A 20,699-nucleotide genomic window follows, 5' to 3' on the forward strand; every position below is an offset into this window, starting at 1 on the left:
TATACAGATCTCCATGCTGATGCTTTCTAAGATAAATACTGTAAAATCTGGCCCCCATGAAAAACAGCATAGAAAAAGGTAACATATGCATGTTATAGAATGCTCCCTAAAATGATCGGGGTTAATGTCCTCAAATATCCTTGTTGTTATGTCTCATCTGAACCTCTGAAGCTTAGAACCATCCAATGCTCATAAAACTCTATGCTTAGGCTTTTATCAGTCTTGAGTATTTAAATGATAAAGGACCTAAACAATGTAAAAAGTGTTTCTTAACATGTGAGCTATAGAAGAGTATCCAGGAATATTCATTCATGTTAATCACTCACAGAAAGTTTAGTTTTTAAATAAATTTGGGAAATTCTGGTTTAAACAAATTTAAGCAGGATTCTTTATTGAAATTCTGTGTGATACGTTAAGATGCCTCATGGCTCTAGACAGCATTCAGGCAATAAATATTTATCCTGTCCCTACTGTGTGCCAGGAACAGTATCATATTTTGCTCAAACAAATGTCAACAAATCAGATATGGTTTCTATCCTCACAGGGTTTACGAAGTAATGGGAAGGGAGAGATTAAACAAATAATGACGTAAATATTTAGGTTGCATAAATATTTAAATTGTATGGTGCTATAAAGAGAAAGAATAGGATGTTATAAGAATGAACAAGAGGTACTAATTAATTGGAGGAAGGATTTAGGAAAAGACTCTGGGAAGAAGTGAGATTTAAGCTGAAGCAAAAAGAGGTAGAAATTAGCCAGATAAAAAGGGGCGTTCCAGGCGGAACGAACAGCAAAGCAAAGCCTTGAGGCAGGAGAGAGTCTGCTATACTGGAGGAAGAAAAGACCAGTGGGGCTAGGATACAGTAGACAAGAGGCCCATGGAGAAGCAGAAGAAATAGTGAAGGGTAAGTTCATGCAGAATCTTATAGGCTATATGAAAGATTCTTATTTTAAGTGAATCAGGTTTTAATGAGGGGACTGGTGTTAAAATACCATTTTCCTGAAGAAAAATATAGTATTACATTTAGCATTGCCCAACTGTATTTGACCATGGAAACATTTTGCTGAGAAATTTCCTGGGAGCAGTATCTTCAGAAAACATACTGCCTACTCTAACCAAGGATTATGTCCTCAGACTGTAAGTGACAGAAAACAGTAAAAGAGACTTTACCAGTTCAAATTCATGTATCAGTATCAGAAACATTGAGAAGGGTGGCTGCCAACATGGATGGATTTGGTGTTCAAATGTTATTAGGACTCAGTTTCTCTTCATCTATCAGTCTTCCTGTCCCTGTTTTTGTTTTATTCTGAGGCTCATTAACATGACCACAGAAGCTATAGGATTTTCCCATTGCGGGGGCAAGGGGAATGAATCATCTCCTCACATGCTCCCAGATTGCATGTCAGTGGGAAAGAGAAGTCTCTTTCATAACATTTGCAGAAAAATTCCATTGCCTCGTGCCACCTCTCATTGAGGTGTCCATCTGGAAACCAATCATGGAAGTAACCAAAGTAACAGGATATGTGGATGGGTTTAGGCCTAGGTAACCTATAGCCTTGACTATTTGGATTCTCAAACATAAATCTAGGATGAATACTACAAGAAGGAACAAGGTTGGAGAGGCAGAGATCAAAATTACAGTACAGATTTTTTAAAATTTTAGTGTTTTAAATTATGTGGATATGTTTGAAGTAATCATGTTGTATTTCTTGTTAAAAGTGTAAGAGGGAAAAGCAATAAAGTTTCTAAAATAGTACCAACGAATGTGCTTTCGTTGCTTCTGGGTGGTTATAGAAAGTAGAAAAATTATGGAACAGTGAAATAGGACACTTCTGTTATTACTACCACTGACAATTCACTTCCATTCATGACTTTTTTGTTTTTTTTGGTCTTTTCCATCTGCATGGAAATTGGTCTATCTAGACTAGTGAATCACTAAAATGATGTCACTGAAATTATGTTAGTAACCCTTCCATACACACACACATGCACACACACACAAATATAATATGTATGCATATATGTGTGTATATATAACATACATGCCTTTACCAAAATATAAATCTTCAGGATCATAAAAGATGATTTTACAGTTGGATTCTTTAATCAGAATGTTCTCTAGAGTACTTTCAAGATAGTAATAAATATTGGAATTTATTAGAGGCAGTGAGTCAAACTACTGAGCACGTAAAATAAAGTTTAGAAGTATAAAAGGGAAAAATGCTCTTCTATGAGAAGATTATATGGTCTGAGTGATCAAAATAGACTTAGGTAAACTGTGGAGCCTGCATAAAAGCTACAGGTCAAGGAGAAGCTATGACCCTTACAACGTCAACTAGCAACATATTTTTAGTCTTAGAGAGGGTGCCTAACACTTCTGGTCATTTATACTTTGTTCCTCATTTTATGACTGTTGTCTAAAAATAGTTGGGGCAGACGGGCAGGAATTGTTAGGGCGGAATTTGTGGATAAAATGAGACCTCAGGGAATTCTTTTAAAGGGGGCTGTTGGAAGTGCATGGTAGAGAATCCTAATAGGATGCCAAACAGAGGGGGAAATAGTTTGGCAAATGCAGTTTTACTCTTCCCACCTCAAAAACAGGTCCTATTTGCTTCAAGTCACAAGACTGGTCCTGTTGCAAATTTCTTAAGGATTTCCAGACTGGTAGACAGCCAAGGCTAGATTACATTTTCTGATTTCATTCTGGATATTTGTGTCCCTGTATATTTCTCTCTCATCCTAGAGAAAGAACAGAACTAGGTTTGCCTTTAGAAGTGAAGAGAAAGGCAAGTATGTACTTTTTCTTTCTCTCTCTTTTTTTTTTTTTTTTTTCTTTTTTGGTCCTTCTGAATTAGGTACGTAGGTACAGAAGTTTTAAAGCCAATGGGTTTAAGCATAAATATTACATAAATGTACTTTTTTACTTAGCAATCGTTGAGTATTAGAACACTTAGTTTATAACATATCCATCAGTTGTCCTGTGTCATCTTATTGGTTGATGTGCTCTTGTAAAAGTCCAGATTTACAAGAGCTTATTCCTATCATCTAAAATTTACAGATGTTTATTCTTAAATATCTGTATCTTTAGATTTTGTAAGAAAAGGGATTAGTAAACAACCAATTGTCACATGGCTCTGTGAAGTAAAGAGGGCATCATTGGAAACGTTATTAGAGTTATCTTATTAATATAACTGCTGCAATTATTTCCTGAATCATACAAAATCCCATGCATGATGTCCTGGTTGCTTTTAAATGTTATGCCATGTTTATTCTTTGTTTTAAATGATAGATTCTTGCACTCTATGTAAGAATATTAATATTTGTATATGTTTAGTTAATTAAATTATGCTAAGGTGATGCATTAAACATATTTTTTAATCTCTCATGCATACTTTATTACTAAGATATTGAATAATGTACTTCACAAAAGTTGGTAAACCAATTAAGGTAAAATGCTGACATACAAGAAACAGTGTAACTGACTGACGAGAGTAGCAACATGAAATCCCAGTATGGGCTGTAAATCTACACGGTGAGAGCAGATTGGAGGTAGAAGATTCCAGGAGAAGTCCAGAAAAACAGAGTAAGTTAATAAATACATAAAATATAATTTAGATAATAACCTTACTATACCAGATCAATGGTTATTAACCATGATCATCTATCACATTAGAATAGTCTGGAGAGCTTTAAAATGATATCAGTGGCTGGGCATCACTAAAGAGGTTTTTTTTTTTTTTGTTTTTCTGGGTTTTTTTGTTTTGCGGTACGGGGGCCTCTCACTGTTGTGGCCTCTCCCGCTGCGGAGCACAGGCTCCGGACGCGCAGGCTCAGCGGCCATGGCTCCCGGGCCCGGCCGCTCCGCGGCATGTGGGATCTTCCCGGACCGGGGCACGACCCCGTGTCCCCTGCATCGGCAGGCGGACTCTCAACCACTGCGCCACCAGAGAAGCCCAACTCTGCATTTTAATGAGATAGATAACCAAGTCACATTGCAAAGGGCATGGAAAGGAGAGGCATGCTTCATTGGGACTATCTCTGTAACCATGAGCCATATAAGTGATACAAAAAAGCAAACAAACAAACAAAAACAAAAAAATCATAACTGAAGGAAAATAAGAAAATGTAAAATAAAGAGTAGGCCACTACATGGCACTGAACAATATTTACATAATCATCATAATAATGTAAATACTATTTATCAATTTGAATAAAAAAGGGTGATAACTCTAGAAAGGCTAAATGCTCATCTAGCATCATAAAATATCAACAGATAATTTATAAAATCAATAAATTAAGGAAACATAGCATAGTATAATATTTTTAAAAATTAGAGTAAATACTGAAGGAAATAATTTGAAAAATTAATTGTTGTTTCCTGTGAGGAATGGTTTTTGGACTGGAAAATCAGAAATTTCTGGTTTTTGTTATGGGCCTTTTGTCAATTTTGTAAAATGTGCACAGAGTTATTATAGAGTAAAAGTATTTAAAAATAGACACTAGCATATTAAAGTTTTGTCAGTTATTATTAAACTAACATTAACATTAATTGTTTTAAGGAGGATTTTTTTCACCATGAATCTAGTTGTTTAGAAATGGCATTTTTTAAGCTTTATTGAGGTATAATGAACAAATAAGAATGGTATTAATTTAAGGTGTACAACTTGATGTTTTGATATATGTATGCTTTGTGAAATTATCACCACAATCAAGCTAATTAACATAACCATCACCTCACATCTTTACCACTTTCCTTCTTCCCTCCCTCCCTCCCTCTTTCTTTCTTTCTTCCTTCCTTCCTTCCTCCCTCCCTCCCTTCCTCGCTCCCTCCCTTCCTTCCTTCTTCCTTCCTTCCTTCCTTCTTTCCTTCCTTCCTTCCTTTCAACATATAAGATCTACCCTCTTAGAAACGCCAAGAATACAATATGGTATTGTTAACTATAGTCACCATGTGGTATCTTATAAGAAAAAAACAACAGCCATGTTTTATTTGGTATCATATTTTGCACCGAACACATATCTGAGGATTTTAATCTGCCACATTATATTTTTTGTTTATTTTCTTTTAGATTCCACACATAAGTGAGACCATATAGTATTTGTCTCTCTCCATCTGACTTATTTCACTTAGCATAATGCCCTCAAAGTCCATCCATGTTGTTGCAAGTGCCACGTTATTTTTTAATACAAACAAACCAAACTTGGAGGGAATTATGAAAAAAGTTGACTGATACGATGGCTAAATTCACATTAAAGTAAAATTCAAGAATTCTGATTTCTTTCTCTCAATTTATATAATAACGTAAGGAGCCTCTTAAAAAACATAGGTTGTGAGTTAGAACATTACTTTTAGCTAAGCTTCCTTAGCCTTATCATCCGGGTAAAACAGAAGAATATACATCCTTCTTCAGTTTACCTCTCCTACCTTTTAAGATTTTCCATGGCAGGTTCTATTCAGTTCTCACAATTTCTGTGAGCTCCCTCCACCCCAGCCTGGACCTTGTGTTTTATCTCTATAAGCTGTGATGTAACCAATTCCTCCTACACTCATTAAACCACCTTCTTTACACACAGGACATGCACGTGGACTCATCTACCTATGATCCAGTTCCCAGAGTTCTCAAACTAGCTGTCTTGGTGCCACGTCAAGGAAACTCAGCAGAGATGGAACAGTGAACTTTTCTTTCATAATGGCCCCCACTCCCTAGTCTCCCAACACACTGAATCATCTACCTATCACCAAAAGCACAAAAACCTGAGGGTAAATGTCTATTATTACCAAGTGCTGATGGTTTTCCTCTCCCACCTCTACACTGCATTTCTTTCTCTCCACCTTCATTAATTAAGGTGTGCTTAAATCCCATCTTGATCACTGTAGTTTACTTTTAAAAAAATTCAAATTCTGGTACCAACCCATTATTATTAATTATCAGTGTTTTCTCTTCATTTTGGAAAACATGACATTCTCCACTTTGGTATCTCGCACTGTTTCCAATTACACTTTTCAATGAGTTACACTTTTCAATGAGTTCCACTTTTCTGAAAGTAGGATGGATACAGCAGAGAGTGCTTATATGAGATATAGATTTATAAAAGAAGTTTTTACACAGAATTGGTCAGGATTCTTCCCACTGCAAGTGAGAGATAAAAATAATTGAAACTGTTTTAAGTTAAAAAAAATGAAACTTTATGCATGGCTATCCAGAGGCTCAAACAATATTAACTGAACTCCAACTTACTCTATTCATCTTTCAGTTTTGCTTCTTTCTGTGTTGGCTCAAGTCTCAAATATTTTCTTTTCCTCATGGTTGCCACCAACTTCAACTTACAATTTACCTTCTCAAGATTCTACCCAATGATTCCAGTAAATGTCTTAAAATGGAGTCTCATAGCCTCTGGTTGGGACACATGCTTATTCCTGAGCTTACCACCATGACCAGGTGACCTCAGTGATCTAATGGGCCATATCTTTGTTATATGCCACCTCTTGCATCTAAGGGTGGAGACATCATCTATAGAACCATATGGACTAGAGTGGAGAAGGGGTGACTTTTAAAGATTAGAATGCTATTCAGAGAACCCAAAACCAGTAGATATAAACTATATATGAGAGGAAGAAAAGCATACAGATATTATATCAATAGGGAGAATATGTAAAATATACACAAATAATCATGGAGCTCAGTATATCATGACATAGTCTTAGAAATATTTGACATTAGGCAGTAATTACAGAGTAATCCTTATTTTTTTCAAATACATAATATTTAGGGTTATTTGGAGAGTCACCAAAAAGTAGATGAAAGAATTTTCCATCAGGCCCTGTCTAACAAGTGTTCAATTATTTTTTTCAGGAACCAGTGATCCCTTTCCCTCTAGATATGGGCAAAAAAGGCAGATTACCTCAAAGAAACAGGCATATTCATGATAAGCCTCAGGATGATGTCCAAACTCTTCATTATTATACATTTTTTTCTGTCCTTACCTGTAAATATCTTTCAAAACTGTCATTAATGGAATACTTAACTTCTTAATATATGTACTAATAACAAGAAATGTATGAAAGAAAAATGGATAACAAAAATGAGTATTACAATCTATAATTTAAATCTCTTTCAGGTGTACTTTGTTGGCCATAGGCAAAAGCAATTAAAGTTCACAATCCTGTGCAGAAGCTGCTTTTTCTGAAGATGGATAAAATCAGCAAAGTTGTAATTAGAGTAGGTTGAGAAAGGCAGCTATGCTTAATGTTGAGAAAAGTGCTCCAGACCAAGAAACAACTGCACTTTGTGGAGAAATAATTGGATCATGTATAATGACTGGTGACCAAGAAATATCCAACATTGTTTAGGAAAAACAACTGGTCTACGTATACAGAGACCTGGCTTCTGGTCCTGATTTATTAATTTGCTATGTGATATTGCTTAAGGACTTTACCTTTGTGGGCTTCAGTTTTCTCATCCTTAAAATGTTTGCATGTGCATGTGTGCATATGATTTCTGTTTTCTAAGTTCACTTCCAAGTACTGAGATTCTATAATCCAGTGGGATGAGGAGAGATAAAGACACATGGATAAGAAAAGTATTTTGAGAACCTGTACAATTGCATTATGGCAGTTGCTGTATTGCTAAAATAAATACTGCAGAAGGGTTCCATGCCTGGGAGTAGAATGACATCAACAACAGTGGCAGCCAGGATCACCAAGAAATGATGCAGGGAGGGGAGAGTGCCCTGAGCCCACCTCCTCCCACAGGCACACCAAAATTACAACTATTTGTAAAGCAAATATTGATGATAAAAGACCAGAAGACTAGCAGAAAAGGTCTTCTATATCTAAAGGTGTAAAGAAGGAACCACAACAACATGGGTAGGAGGGGGTAGAGACAAGGTATAGTCAAGACCCATACCCCTAAGTGGGTGACCCACAAATGGGAGGATAATTACAACTGCAAAGTTTTTCACCAAGGGGCAAGGGATCTGAGCCCCACACGAGGGGGTAAATAGAGACTCCACTCCTACAGGGTGCACACAAAATCTCACACATTCCAGGACGCACGGCAGAAGCAGTAATTTGAAAGAAGCTTGGGTCAGAACCACCTGCTGATCTTAGAGAACCTCATAGAGAGGCAGGAGGCAACTGGAGCTCATCCTGGGGACATAGACACTGGCAGTCGCCATTTTGGCAGTCTTGTTCTACCATGAGGACACTGGTGCTGGTGAGTGCCACTTTGGAATCCCCCTTCTAGCTTATTAGTTCAGGGACCAGGCTCAACCCACCAGCAGTCCAGCTGCCTTAAGGCCCTCTGAGCCCTCTGAACAATGAAATTTGTAAAGTTGCAGGATGCAAAATTAATATAGAGATCTGTTGCATTCCTATACACTAACAACAAACTATCAGAAAGCAAAGTTAAGAAAACAATCCCATTTACAGATACATCAAAAATTTAAAAATACCTAGGAGTTAACCTAACTAATGAGGTAAAAGACCTGTACTTGGAAAACTATAAGATATTGATGAAAGAAATTGAAGATGACACAAACAGATGGAAAAATATACCATGTTCATGGACTGAAAGAATAAATACTGTTCAAATGACCATACTACCAAAGGTAATCTACAAATTTAATGCAATTTCTATCAAAATACCAATTGCATTTTTTATGGAACTAGAACAAATAATTTAAACTTTGTATGGAAACACAAAAGACTCTGAATAGCCAAAACAATCTTGTGAGTGAAGATCAAAGCTGAGGGTATCACATGCTCTGATTTCAAACTATCCTACAAAGCTACAGTAGTCAAAACAGTATGGTACTGGCACAAGAACAAACACACAGATCAATGGAAAAGAATAGTGAGCCCAGAAATGAACCCACACTTATATGGACAATTAATCTACAACAAGAAGGCAAGAATATACAATGGAGAAAATACAGCCTCTTTAATAAATGGTGTTGCGAAAACGGGATAGCTACATGCAAAAAAATCAAACTGGATTACTCTCTCACACCATGCAAAAAAAAATAAATTAAAAATAAATTAAAGACTTAAATATAAGACCTGGATCCATAAAACTTCTAGAAGGAAACATAGGCAGTAAGCTCTTTGGCATTGGTCTTAGTAAATTATTTTTTGGATATATTTCCTCAGGCAAAGGAAACAAAAGTAAAAATAAATAAATGGGACTACAAAAAACTAAAAAACTTTTGCATAGTGAATTAAACTATCAACAAAATGAAAAGGCCACCTACTGATTGGGAGAAGTTATTTGCAAATGATATATCGACAAGGCATTAGTATCCAAAATATACAAAGAACTCATAAAACTCAAAATCAAAACAACAAACAACCTGATTACAAACAGGAAGAGGATCTGAATAGACATTTTTCCGTAGAAGATATACAGATGGCCAACAGGAGCATGAAAAGGTGCTCAATGACACTAATCATCAGGGAAATGCAAATCAAAACCATAATGAGAAACCTCACACATATCAGAATCCACCATATCAAAAAGACAAGAAATGGCAAGTATTGGAAAGGATGTGGAGTAAAGGGAACCCTACTGCACTGTTATTGGAAATGTAAATTGGTACAGCAACTATGGACAGCAGTATGGAGATCCCTCAAAAATTAAAAATAGAACTACCATCTGATCCAGCAATTCTACTCTGGGTATTTAACCAAAGAGAATTGAAACACTAATTAGAAAAGATTTATGCACCTCTATGTTCACTGCACCATTATTTACAACAGCCAAGGTACAGAAACAACCTAAGTGTTCATCAATAGATGCACAGATAAAGAAGATGTGGCATATACAAACAATGGAATATCAGCCACAAGAAAGAATGAAATATTGCTATTTGCAACAACATGGTTGGACCTAAAGGGTATTATGCTAAGTGAAATAAGTGAGATAGAGAAAGTCAAATACTGTATGATTTCATTTATATGAATCTAAAAAACAAAACAAATGAACAAACATAAAGAAATAGAAACAGAGTTTTAGATACAGATGGCAAACAGGTAGTTGCCAGAAGAGAGGGGGATGTGGGGATAAAAAAGAATAAGTGAGGGAGATTAAAAGGTACAAACTTCCAATTGTCAGATAAATGAATCATGGGTATGAAATGTAGTGTGAGGAATATAGTCAGTAATTATGTAATATCTTTGTATGGTGACAGAGTGTAACTAGACTTATTGTGGTGATCATTTTGAAATGTATAGAAATATCGAATCGCTATGATGTGCAACAGGAACTAAGATAGGTTGTAGGTCAGTTATACATCAAAAACAAGCAAACAAACAATTAGAAAGAGATTAGATTAGTGGTTACCAGAGGCAGGGATGGGGGAATGGGGATTGGATGAAGGCAGTCAAAAGATAGCAATACTAACTTCCAGCTATAAGATAAATAAGTACTAGGGATGTAAGGTACAACAGAATAATTAACCCTGCTTTATGTCGTATTTGAAAATTAAGAGAGTAAATCCCAAGAATTTTTATCACAAGGAAAAAGAAGTTTTTCTTTAATTTTGTACCTATATGAGATGATGGATGTTCACTAAACTTATTGTGATAATCATTTCATGACGTATGTAAATCAAACCATTATACTGTACTCCTTAAACTCATATGGTGCTGTATGTCAATTATATTTCAATAAAACTGGAAGGAAAAAAAAAATGACTCAGGGAGAAGGTAAGCTCTCCCTCTCAAGTGCACATGGTCCAGCATAAGAAGAGAGCTGGACAGCTGGAGAAGGCTGGCGATTGACATGGCCACACGTGAAACTCCTTTCCTAGAAACTAAATTGTTCCTAGAACTAACCCCATCCAGCAACACGATTGTAGCAAGGAGCAACCTGGCCTCAGTTACTAGATCAGTAGTGGGCTCATGAGCCAAAGGGGACTAGTGAAGCCTTTCCTCAGAAATCTGAATATGGCATAAGCAACTTTTCCCTTTTGAATGGCTGACGTTATAAGCCTTGGAATATGTTAATGGTCATGACTTCCACCATATGGTCAAGATAACAAGAAACCAGAAAGGAAGAGAGAAGGATCAAGTGGATATTCAGAAATGTGAATAGTTGAGAGAAAAATCCCTGCTGGTTGTGAAATTCCTCTTCTAATTCTTCTTGAGACCCAGTGGCATTCCTGTCCTGGGGTTCTATAAGACTCCCCAGTATAATTTTAAATTATTATTAATCAATCATTTCTTTCCTTAAGTTAATTTGAATTATTTCGAACTCTTACCAGCTGGTGGCAGCTGGAGTCAAACACGTGTTTGATCATAAGCTAAGCTTTTACTATTTACTGTAACTACTGGGCTTTTTTGTTGAATTATTAGATATTCAGTATTAAAAACAGATTGTTTTCTTTAATGCCCCTACATTTTATGAAGTGGCCAATATTATCCCCTTTGTACAGATGAATAAACTGACTGATGTTTGTTTTTGTTACTCATCCTGAATCAGACAGCTATTTAGTGGTGAGGCCACTTTCTAATAGACTTCCCTTAGCTAACTAATCCATTTAACCTCAGGCATATGGTTTTAGCCACTAATTCATAAGGTTAGGTTAGATGATTTGCTAGTGGGAAATCTGATACAGAGAAAGTGTACAAAATACTGATTTTCCTAATACTTTTCAATTTTCCAGAAAATCAGTATAATTCTGGGGTAGGAATAGAGATAAGAGGAGAGACTGGTGGGTGATTAGGGAGCCTGTTATCAAAACGTATCTTGTTATGTCAGATCTCTGTAATTCTAAAAACTGGAGACTCATGGAATTGCGAAGGGAAAGGAAATTATGTAAGAGCTAGTCATTTAGAAGCGAAGTCTGTGTATCATTTGGCTGGTATTTACCAGTGCCAGAGGTCAAAAGCTACCACTTCAAGCATTAGTGGATTCTCCCTCAATGAATTTCTCCCAGGCTGCAGGACTATATAACTCTTCTCAAGTCTAGCAGGGTTGCTTTCACAAGTATTTTTAATCACAAACATTCGGTTGGCCACAAACACATTCCTGTACAATTCCTTCATCGGTGCCTTCTTAAGAGTGAACTGAACTGTTAACTTACTTTTAAACAAAACGGAATAGTTGAAATGTCTGACTGCTTCCTATCAGTATAAAAAAAATGAATTTGTACAAACAGCTGCAACTTGTTCAGTAAGATTAAGTTTTACCCAAAGAAGGACAAAAAAAAAGTTGTCTGTAACAAGGGAAGATTAATGTTCTCAATGGAAAGAAATGAATATACCCACAGCTTTTTAATGTTGGCTAACATAAAAATGGCTTTGAAGATTAAATGAAGAACATCCTTTCTATTGTGATTCATCTTATTTCCAGATGATTAGTAATGTCAGACCATAAAGATTGTAAAATTACTAAAGAAAATGGGGGAGTAGGATTTGGAGTACACTACAAAAATTCAACAGCAGTAACTATAAAACGGTTGATCAAACTTTGTAAAATGACATGGCTGCTTTATAAAGAATGGCAAAAATATGCCTCTGAGGTCTTTCCTCATGGAGACCCCTAGCAATCTTTCCCCATGAGTGAACGAACTGGTATATTTTTCCACTGACCAAAGTTACATAACAATATTAAATAGCTGTTAAATATTTTATGAGCACACATACCCACCACTGCCAATTAACAGCTCTTCCAAGCATGCGTGGTGCAGTAGAAATAAGTGAGAGGGAAGCTCCTGCAGCCATTGGCTGTACATCTAAGCACTAATATCTGGGCTGAACCACAGATTTCATGGTCAGTCCCTGCTCTTTAAAATCAGAAGTGGGCATTCTCAGCCCACTAGAGATAAACAGTTTCTTAGTAGCCAACTTGTTCATCAAACCATTCAATAAGTCATTTAGGAAACATGGCACAGAGGATGAGAGAAAAGAGTCAGGAGCCAGCGGCCAGGTGTGAATCTTATCTAGCTTTCCCACTTGGGCATACGGCTTAACCACTGTGTAACTCAGTCATAATCAGTCAAATGGAGATAATGCTGATTCTAACCTCACAGGACTGTTATGAGAATTAAAAACGTTAGTAATTAGAAAACCTTCAGGACACTCCCTGACACTGTAGTAAGCACTATGTAATTGCTGAGTAGAAAAATGAAATTCATTGATCTGTTCCAGCAGTATTTTTTATGTGCCTGCCAAAGCTCAGGTGCCATGAGTTGCTCAAGATCGATAAGGTACCTGCCCTCATGGAGCTTACGTTCTAGTTGGAGAAGGGAGACAATGAAAAAGTAACAATTAAATAGAAAAGATTATGGTAGACGCTGAAAATTTCTGTGAAGAAAATAAACTTCAAAATAAATGATGAAATTAGAAGATTTGAGGTGCGGAGATGGGGAACAGGTACTGGTCAGAAAAGCTCTCTTTAAAATTTCGTATTTGATGAGAAGGTTCCAGCCACGTGAGGCCCAGAGATGAGAGCCAGAAGGATGAGGGAGGATAATCTAGTGTCAGAGGGTGGGGTCAGCTTCACAGGAGCAGTATGGAGAGAATGGGGTTGGAGGGCTTTCCAAAATGAAAATTTAAGTGCTCCTAGCAGAACAAAAAGTGATGGATTCTGGACAGGTAAGCACAAAATATTTCTATCAGATATTTGAAGGGTTTTAACCAAGTAAATGATATACTCTTAGTTACATTTATTAGGTACAATATTTTTGATCTGTAATTTGACCATCCAAAAACAATTTTTCTTATTTTTTTACAATTTAAAATAAATTACCTCTTGAGCTGCTATTCTCCCTGGTGTCAGAAAATGTAATCTTCTCAATGCCAAGTAAACTCAATCAAATTAGCAATTTCCCTGTTCACCTCATTCCTCTCTTTTCAGCTGAAATGATCCTCATGCCAGTGGGCTTATATAACATCATGTCTTTATGAGGTTGGGTTTGGAGGACCACCAGGATTGTGGTCCAAGTTCCTCATGCGTCTACTCTGCCCACTGAAATGTATTTCAATTCCATCCTTCTTTGTGTTTTGGCATCTGTCTCCACTGGTATCTGTGGAGAAGGCAAGTTCCCATCTGACATGGAGGCACTGGTCCACACACACTGCATCCTCTTGGATCCTAGAAAACCCTCTCTGGGGCACTTCTGCATCCTTCTGAGGACCAGAGAAACTTTCTGACTCTCTCCAATATCATCAAAACTTGAGGGGGTAGGCACATCCAGCCCCTCTTCCCTGTGTTTACTTTTCCTCTGTGAATCACCTTGGGTGTGAGGATCACAAGAAGGTTTCCTGCCTCCTTAGGCTCGCTCAGAGGCTGGGCACATAAAATCTGCTCTCTGATCCTACTACACCTCTTTTGGAATGGGGACGATCAGGAGAAGATGACATGACTCACTCCTTCAGGAACTACCAAACCCCAGTCCCTACTGCCCCCTTCTCAGGCTCTTCTTCTCCTGCCTCAGCCTGAATTTTTAAAACAACTTAGGGTAGAAAAACTGGCTCTTATGTTATATGCATTCTTTTCAACTCTATCGGTTACACACAATGATTTTAATTTTGGTAATCAAAAGCCAGGCTTTGGAAACTCAAAAATCCTTTATTACATCCTATATCCTTTGCTTAGCATTTAAAAAGCCGCTTTTTTTTTTTTTGAGAATTGACTTTTCTTTTCTCTGTTCAGTGTGACTTCCCTTCTCTAGTGTGAGTCCAGTCCACATTAGCTGATATCTGAACTCGCCTCTGTTGATAAAATTATGTGCTCCAGATCCATTATCAGTCTTTCTGGGAGAGTGAGGGGGATGTACATTAACATGGTTAGGTTTTCTAAATCTTGTTTTCCAGGTTACCACTCTCACCTTGTTTATATCTCTTCCCAAGATAGAACTTCCAAGAGCTCTTCCAATGCGCAATTGTAAAATTCAGTTTTTGATTGTAAGCAACAAACATATACTGTGGCTATTTTAAGCAAGAGGGGTTTACTTGGATCACATCCGGGGCTCACAGATGGAATGACATACAGCAGGAATTTAGGAAGCCTGTCACCACTACAGTTGTAAAGAATAACCTCTGACCATGAGTACGTCCTTGCATCATTTACTCAGGTCCAGGAAGAGAGCATCTCATTGGCCAAGATCATACTACACCCACTGCATGCAATGGGCCATGGAGAGGGGTTATCTGGTCCCCATGACACTGTAATAGGAAACAGAAGTTACTTCTCACCAAGATTGCACACAATGGGGAAAGGATAACTCCCTTTACAGAAATCAAGATAGGATTAGGAAGGTGAAGAACTCCTGGACAGGAAAAATGACTAGATCCACTGCCACAATTCTATGATTCTATATTTCATATAAAATATTGCCTAGGGCTTCCCTGGTGGCTCAGTGGTTGAGAGTCCGCCTGCCGATGCAGGGGACGTGGGTTCGTGCCCCGGTCTGGGAAGATCCCACATGCCGCGGAGCGGCTGGGCCCGTTGAGCCATGGCCGCTGAGGTTGCGCGTCCGGAGCCTGTGCTCCGCGACGGGAGAGGCCACAACAGTGAGAGGCCCGCATACCGCAAAAAAAAAAAAAAAAAACAAAATAAAATATTGCCTAGATATCACTAAGGTGCTATTGGGGAATATTACAGTGACCTCTTTCTAAAGATTAACAATGGAAAAAAATCCTTCTACCAAGAAAGACCAACAAATTCATTCACCCAGTTGGATGTAACTCTTAGATAGGTGTGTCATTGGACTGGCTGCACGTTTTTGACAGCATTCAAGTTGTATGGTTTCTTGTGATTCAAGTTGTATGGCTTTTAATGAAAATTAACAACAATCACCATTATTATCTTCAATAATTATTGAATGCTGACTATCTTTCAGGAACAATTCTCAGCACTTTAAATGCAGTGTTTCATTCAATACTGATAACCACCTTATGAGATTATACATTGTTATGTATTGAGGTATGTACTGTCATTTCTATTATCATCCCCATTTTACAGGTCTTACGAACAGCTAATCAGTAGTAAGCCATACTTCAAATCGAGGTATGCTTATTCAAGAGCCCATGAGGCATTATATCCTGAAAGTGATGGGCTGGAGCATTTGGAAAGGGATGCTTTATCATATTTAGCTTTGTAACCAGTACTTAAACTTATGAGACTGATGATAGCAGTCCAAAATGTATTGAGTTGATTTGTCAGAAGAAGTACTTTTCCTAAGCTCACCAAGACACTCTTGTAGTGTATCTTCTGTTGTACTTAGTTCACAGCACTTCTCCAATTTGAATGTGAGTTGAAGAGAGCAAGGATTTCACCTATCTTTTTACTGCTGTTTTCAGAGCATCTTAAAAGGTTGACTGACCCATGGCGTGTGCTCAGTGAATACTCACTGAATGCTGACATTGCATATTGAATTTCAGCCATAAAAATAAGCTCTGCACCAGATACCCAGATGAAATGAAAATCCGGCCCCGTGGATGATGTAATCTGCTTTCCCAGTTCTTTCCTTTTTGAATTCATCTGTACGTGTGCGGGTATTTGTGTATATGTGCCTGTGTGCGTGTTTGTATACTAATGGAGATTTAACAAATTTCCATGTCTTTGGGGGAACACAGGGTATCTTCTCCAGCCTCAGCAGCATGGAGTTTGAAAACGTGCCATAGACAAATACTTAAAGCCCCAACTGCCTTTAAAAATTATTTAAAAGGACAACATATGAAAGTGATTAAAAGTATGAGCTCTTAGTCTGGCAGCCTAGGTTAAAATCCCTATAAATTCTAATTTTCTAATTACTTACTATATTCTCTTTATATTTCTCATGCCAATATTAGCATTTTCGTTCTCTTGATTACAATGTTAATATATTTTGTTTCATTTTCTATCCTTTTTACTGGCTAGATCTTCCATTTGAATGTTGAATAGAAGCAGTAATAGCTAGAATCCCTATTCTAGTCTTGACCGTAAAGTGAATGCTTTAAAATAAATTACGATAGTTGTATATTCTTGTTAGATTTCCATTAGTAATTATTCCAGTTATCAACCTATTTCCTCTTGGCTCCAAGTATATACTTTATTGCCTGCTCTTTGAAAATGGAGATGGGCCCTTTAAATATTATTCCTTTGACAGCTGGCATGACGTTAAACTTAGGCAGTAGAGGCAGTAGAGAGATGCTGCAGAAGGAAAGCGTTCTCCTTCCTGGTTGCATTGCCGTGTGCTCACCGGACACGCTCCTGCAGCTCACAGGGATTCTCCAGTGCCTATCTCCTAAGGTACAGGCAGCTCTTCCAGCATCTGGCTCTTGAAGCACCACAGCTTCTCCAAGCCCAGGCATCTAGAGAACAGGCAGCTTCTCCAACATCAGGCTCCTGTGGTACATGCAGCTTCCCCAATGTCCAGCTCCTGCAGCACAAGCTACTTCTGCAGCACTAGCCTCCTACAGTGCATGGAGGTCAGTAGCACCTAGTGGCTAGCAGCTTCCACTGGCATCCCCTTGTATTGCTTCATTGCACAGTTCCTCCAACAGGGTACCTTCCCATGAATGACTTTCCCCAAAATTCTAAAGTTTTTGGCAACTTCTAGAGGGTATATTTCCAGCAAATTCCACTGGTATGACACTACAGTAACTTCTCTGCCCTCCTTTTCTCTAAGGAAGTCAGGCCTTAGCTAGGGGAAGAAGTGGAAGGGTCATCCTTGGGCACTGTATCTCAACTCTACGGGTAGTGCTGCCTCTTACTGTTGCCATATTCCTTAGTGTTCTCTTTACTTTTCACTAACCAATCCCTCACTTATTCCAATAGCTTGTTACAGTTAAAATTCTTTAAGCTTTCCCTGTTCAAATTCCTGTGTTGTTTCTGTGTCCTGATTGGACCCTGATTGATTTGCCAGGGTAAGTATGTTTTCTTCTATACTTATTTTGCCAAAATTCTTATTATAAACATTCTGAATGGGCACTGAATGTAATCAAAGGCCTTTTACGCACAAATTGAGATAATGATGTCTCTCTTTTTAAAAAGTTGATAATATGATGATACACATTAATTTTTCAAAAATATGAAGCCATTCTTTCACTCCTGGGAGAAATCCAACATGGTAATGATTTTTAATGCCCTGTTATCTTTGATTTTTCCAATGTTTTCTTAGGATTTTTGTGTATATGCATAATACACACAAGTTTGAGTTTTTCTGTTTGTCCTTACCTGGTATTAGTTTCAAGCTTATGCAAACATTATGAAAAATTTTGGAAAGAGTTAGACCACATCTATCATCCCAACTCCTTTTCTTTCTGGCCTTTTCTTTTTCTTTGAGCAGCTACTATAGAATCTCTTTTCATTTTCTTTGCCTTTGCCTTAGATCTCCATTATCTTTAATTTGGGCTATAACAAAGCCTCCTCCCGTACCCAAATTGATTCCTCCCCTACCCATGTAGCTATCCAAATTGTCAGTCTCAGATAGTCCCCTGTTTTCTTACAGAATAATATTCCTGAAAACTTATCAAAGGCAAATATATGCAAGCCACTATGGAATTATGCATTATAAGAAAAACTCTCTTTCTGGAAAACTAAAAATTGATCTCAAATTCCTAATTGCAGTTCACCTTTTAGACACAGACTTTAAAAATTTATATGTCATACATATTCTTTTACTTTGTTCTTTTCTTTCCTAATTACTCATGTAGTGAACAGGTTTATGTCCAATGAGTCTCTCTGTTTAGCCTAATGATTCCCATCTTTTTCTCAAGTTTATTAAGTTTATGAGATCTTTGCTTGCTATCACTAATGTCAGCACTTTCGGGGGGGGGGGGTAATCATGTTTGTAAACTAATAAGGGTAAAATGCAACGAAACATACTCTTTAAAAAATTTCTATGCTAAGATGCTGACATATTTATAAATTATAAGGCAAGTACTACCACCAAAAAGATAATTGACAGAATGGGGTATAACCATGTAAATTTAGAACCTAAAAGGCAATTGTAGGGCTTTCAAACATAATGGCTGAAAGTGAGCATTGTTTGAAAATATTAAAATGGCCAAGGGCTCTATTTACAAAAACTTTGGGTGTTTCCTCATTTCTTTAAAAATAAATCTAAACTTTTGGGCATGTCATTCGATATCATCTGCAATCCCTGCTGACTTTTCAAGCTAGGGCTCTCACTATTCTTTTACTTGCATCTCCCCATGTACCACTCACCATTCTCCAGTGCTTGGTTTCCATGCCTTTTCTATAGTTATGACTTGCTGTCAGTCTGACTTTACCATCTCATCTCTCCTCTCTAATCACACTAATTTTTTCTAAGTCTTTTGGAAATACTAACTACAACATGAATCCCCTCCCTTCTCCTTCAAGCATCTTCAGAACAAATTAATTTTCCTCCTATGTTCCCTAATACTTTATTTCTTGAAGCTGTATCTTCTGGTTAGAGATAACTGTACCAGTTTGGGGTACAGTATAAATCACATCTTCTTTTAATATTTCAATTAAATAGCTTGAGTCGTCATTTAACCTCTTTCAGTAATTTCTTCATATTCCCAGAGCTTACACTGTCGAACAATTCTGAGAACAGTAAAAGTTCTAATAACTGTTGGCACGTATGTAGTACTTACAATGTGCATCTTCTGGACATTAATGCATTTGGTTGTGACAACAACCTATAAGTAGATCTTATTATAAGACCTATTTAGTACAGCAAGATATTGAGGTACAGAGAGGTTAAGTAACTTGCGCAAGATCACACAGCCGGCCTCTATCACCTGGGTGCATCCCTCTGAGCCTCACGGAGAGAGACGCTGCAGGCAAAGGTGAAGAAACTGGTTTTGTGAGTGACTATGAAACCCAAGGTGGCACAAGCAGCTTTGGGGGCTCAGGTGAAATGAGGCAGAGTAACAGAGAGACTCTTCTCACTTCTGAGTGGACTTCACCCTGGCTTCAGTGCAGTGAGGATTCACGGGAAGGCAGTGGCTCAAATACCATAGAGGGTTGCATCTGGGCAGCACCGCAAGCCAACATTCTTAGCACATGTGCTGGCCTTTTCATGAAGGGCATAAAGAGCATAGACACGGGAAAGGCTTCAGGTTCAGAGGATATTGATGAGGAAAGCACTTGGGTGTTAAATATTGTTGGGGAGATCTCTCTGGAAATGCCAAGAAGTAACCAGGTGAGACTTGGAGAAACTAAACTTAAGTCCTCCATATCTAGGACTGGGCAGGAGACACTGAAATCTTCATTGTTATGATTAACGAGACTCCCCAGTGCTTATGGCTTTGGAAAGTCAAGAACGACTTTGGATACACAGATAATCTTATCTATAATCCATACTTAGCGTTCAAGATATGCATTATTATTTCTACCTTAGATGTTTAAAAAACTGGAACTCAGATAACTTACTCAAGACCAGGATTCTTGTAAGTAGCAGAGCTGGGGTTCAAACCCAGTGGTTTCTGAGGTTCACATTCTCTCCACTGTGCTGTCTTCCTGTAACGATGAAAAAAAAAAATACTGTGGTGTCTTCTGTTTGACACACACAAGCGAAGCATTCCTTTCTCAGTACTTGGCATTTCTCATGACCTAGAAATTAGAATTCATTGATAGTTTCATAAAATGAAGTCCCCAGTGAAGAGTTTTGTCCTCACCCAAGTTAGATAAACCTCAGAATGCTGCTACAATCTGATGATTCTCAGTGTGGTTTTCTTTAGAAAATGTGAGTGCAGAGTATGGCTATCACTTTTAATGTG

At 37.6% G+C, this 20,699-nt stretch overlaps 1 long non-coding RNA gene across 1 annotated transcript in view; it reads right to left on the reverse strand.

Moving 5' to 3' along the window:
- The window catches only part of LOC141276928 (uncharacterized), a 199,844-nt gene extending 179,407 nt beyond the window's left edge, over positions 1–20,437 (reverse strand). The window contains exon 1 of the long non-coding RNA XR_012327311.1: positions 20,353–20,437. This is a non-coding gene — a long non-coding RNA (uncharacterized lncRNA). The remainder of the gene's footprint in view (positions 1–20,352) is intronic.
- Between the last annotated feature and the right edge of the window lie 262 nt (positions 20,438–20,699).

The sequence above is a fragment of the Tursiops truncatus genome, chromosome 17 (assembly GCF_011762595.2).
Source record: "Tursiops truncatus isolate mTurTru1 chromosome 17, mTurTru1.mat.Y, whole genome shotgun sequence".
NCBI classification, from domain to species: Eukaryota; Metazoa; Chordata; class Mammalia; order Artiodactyla; family Delphinidae; genus Tursiops; species Tursiops truncatus.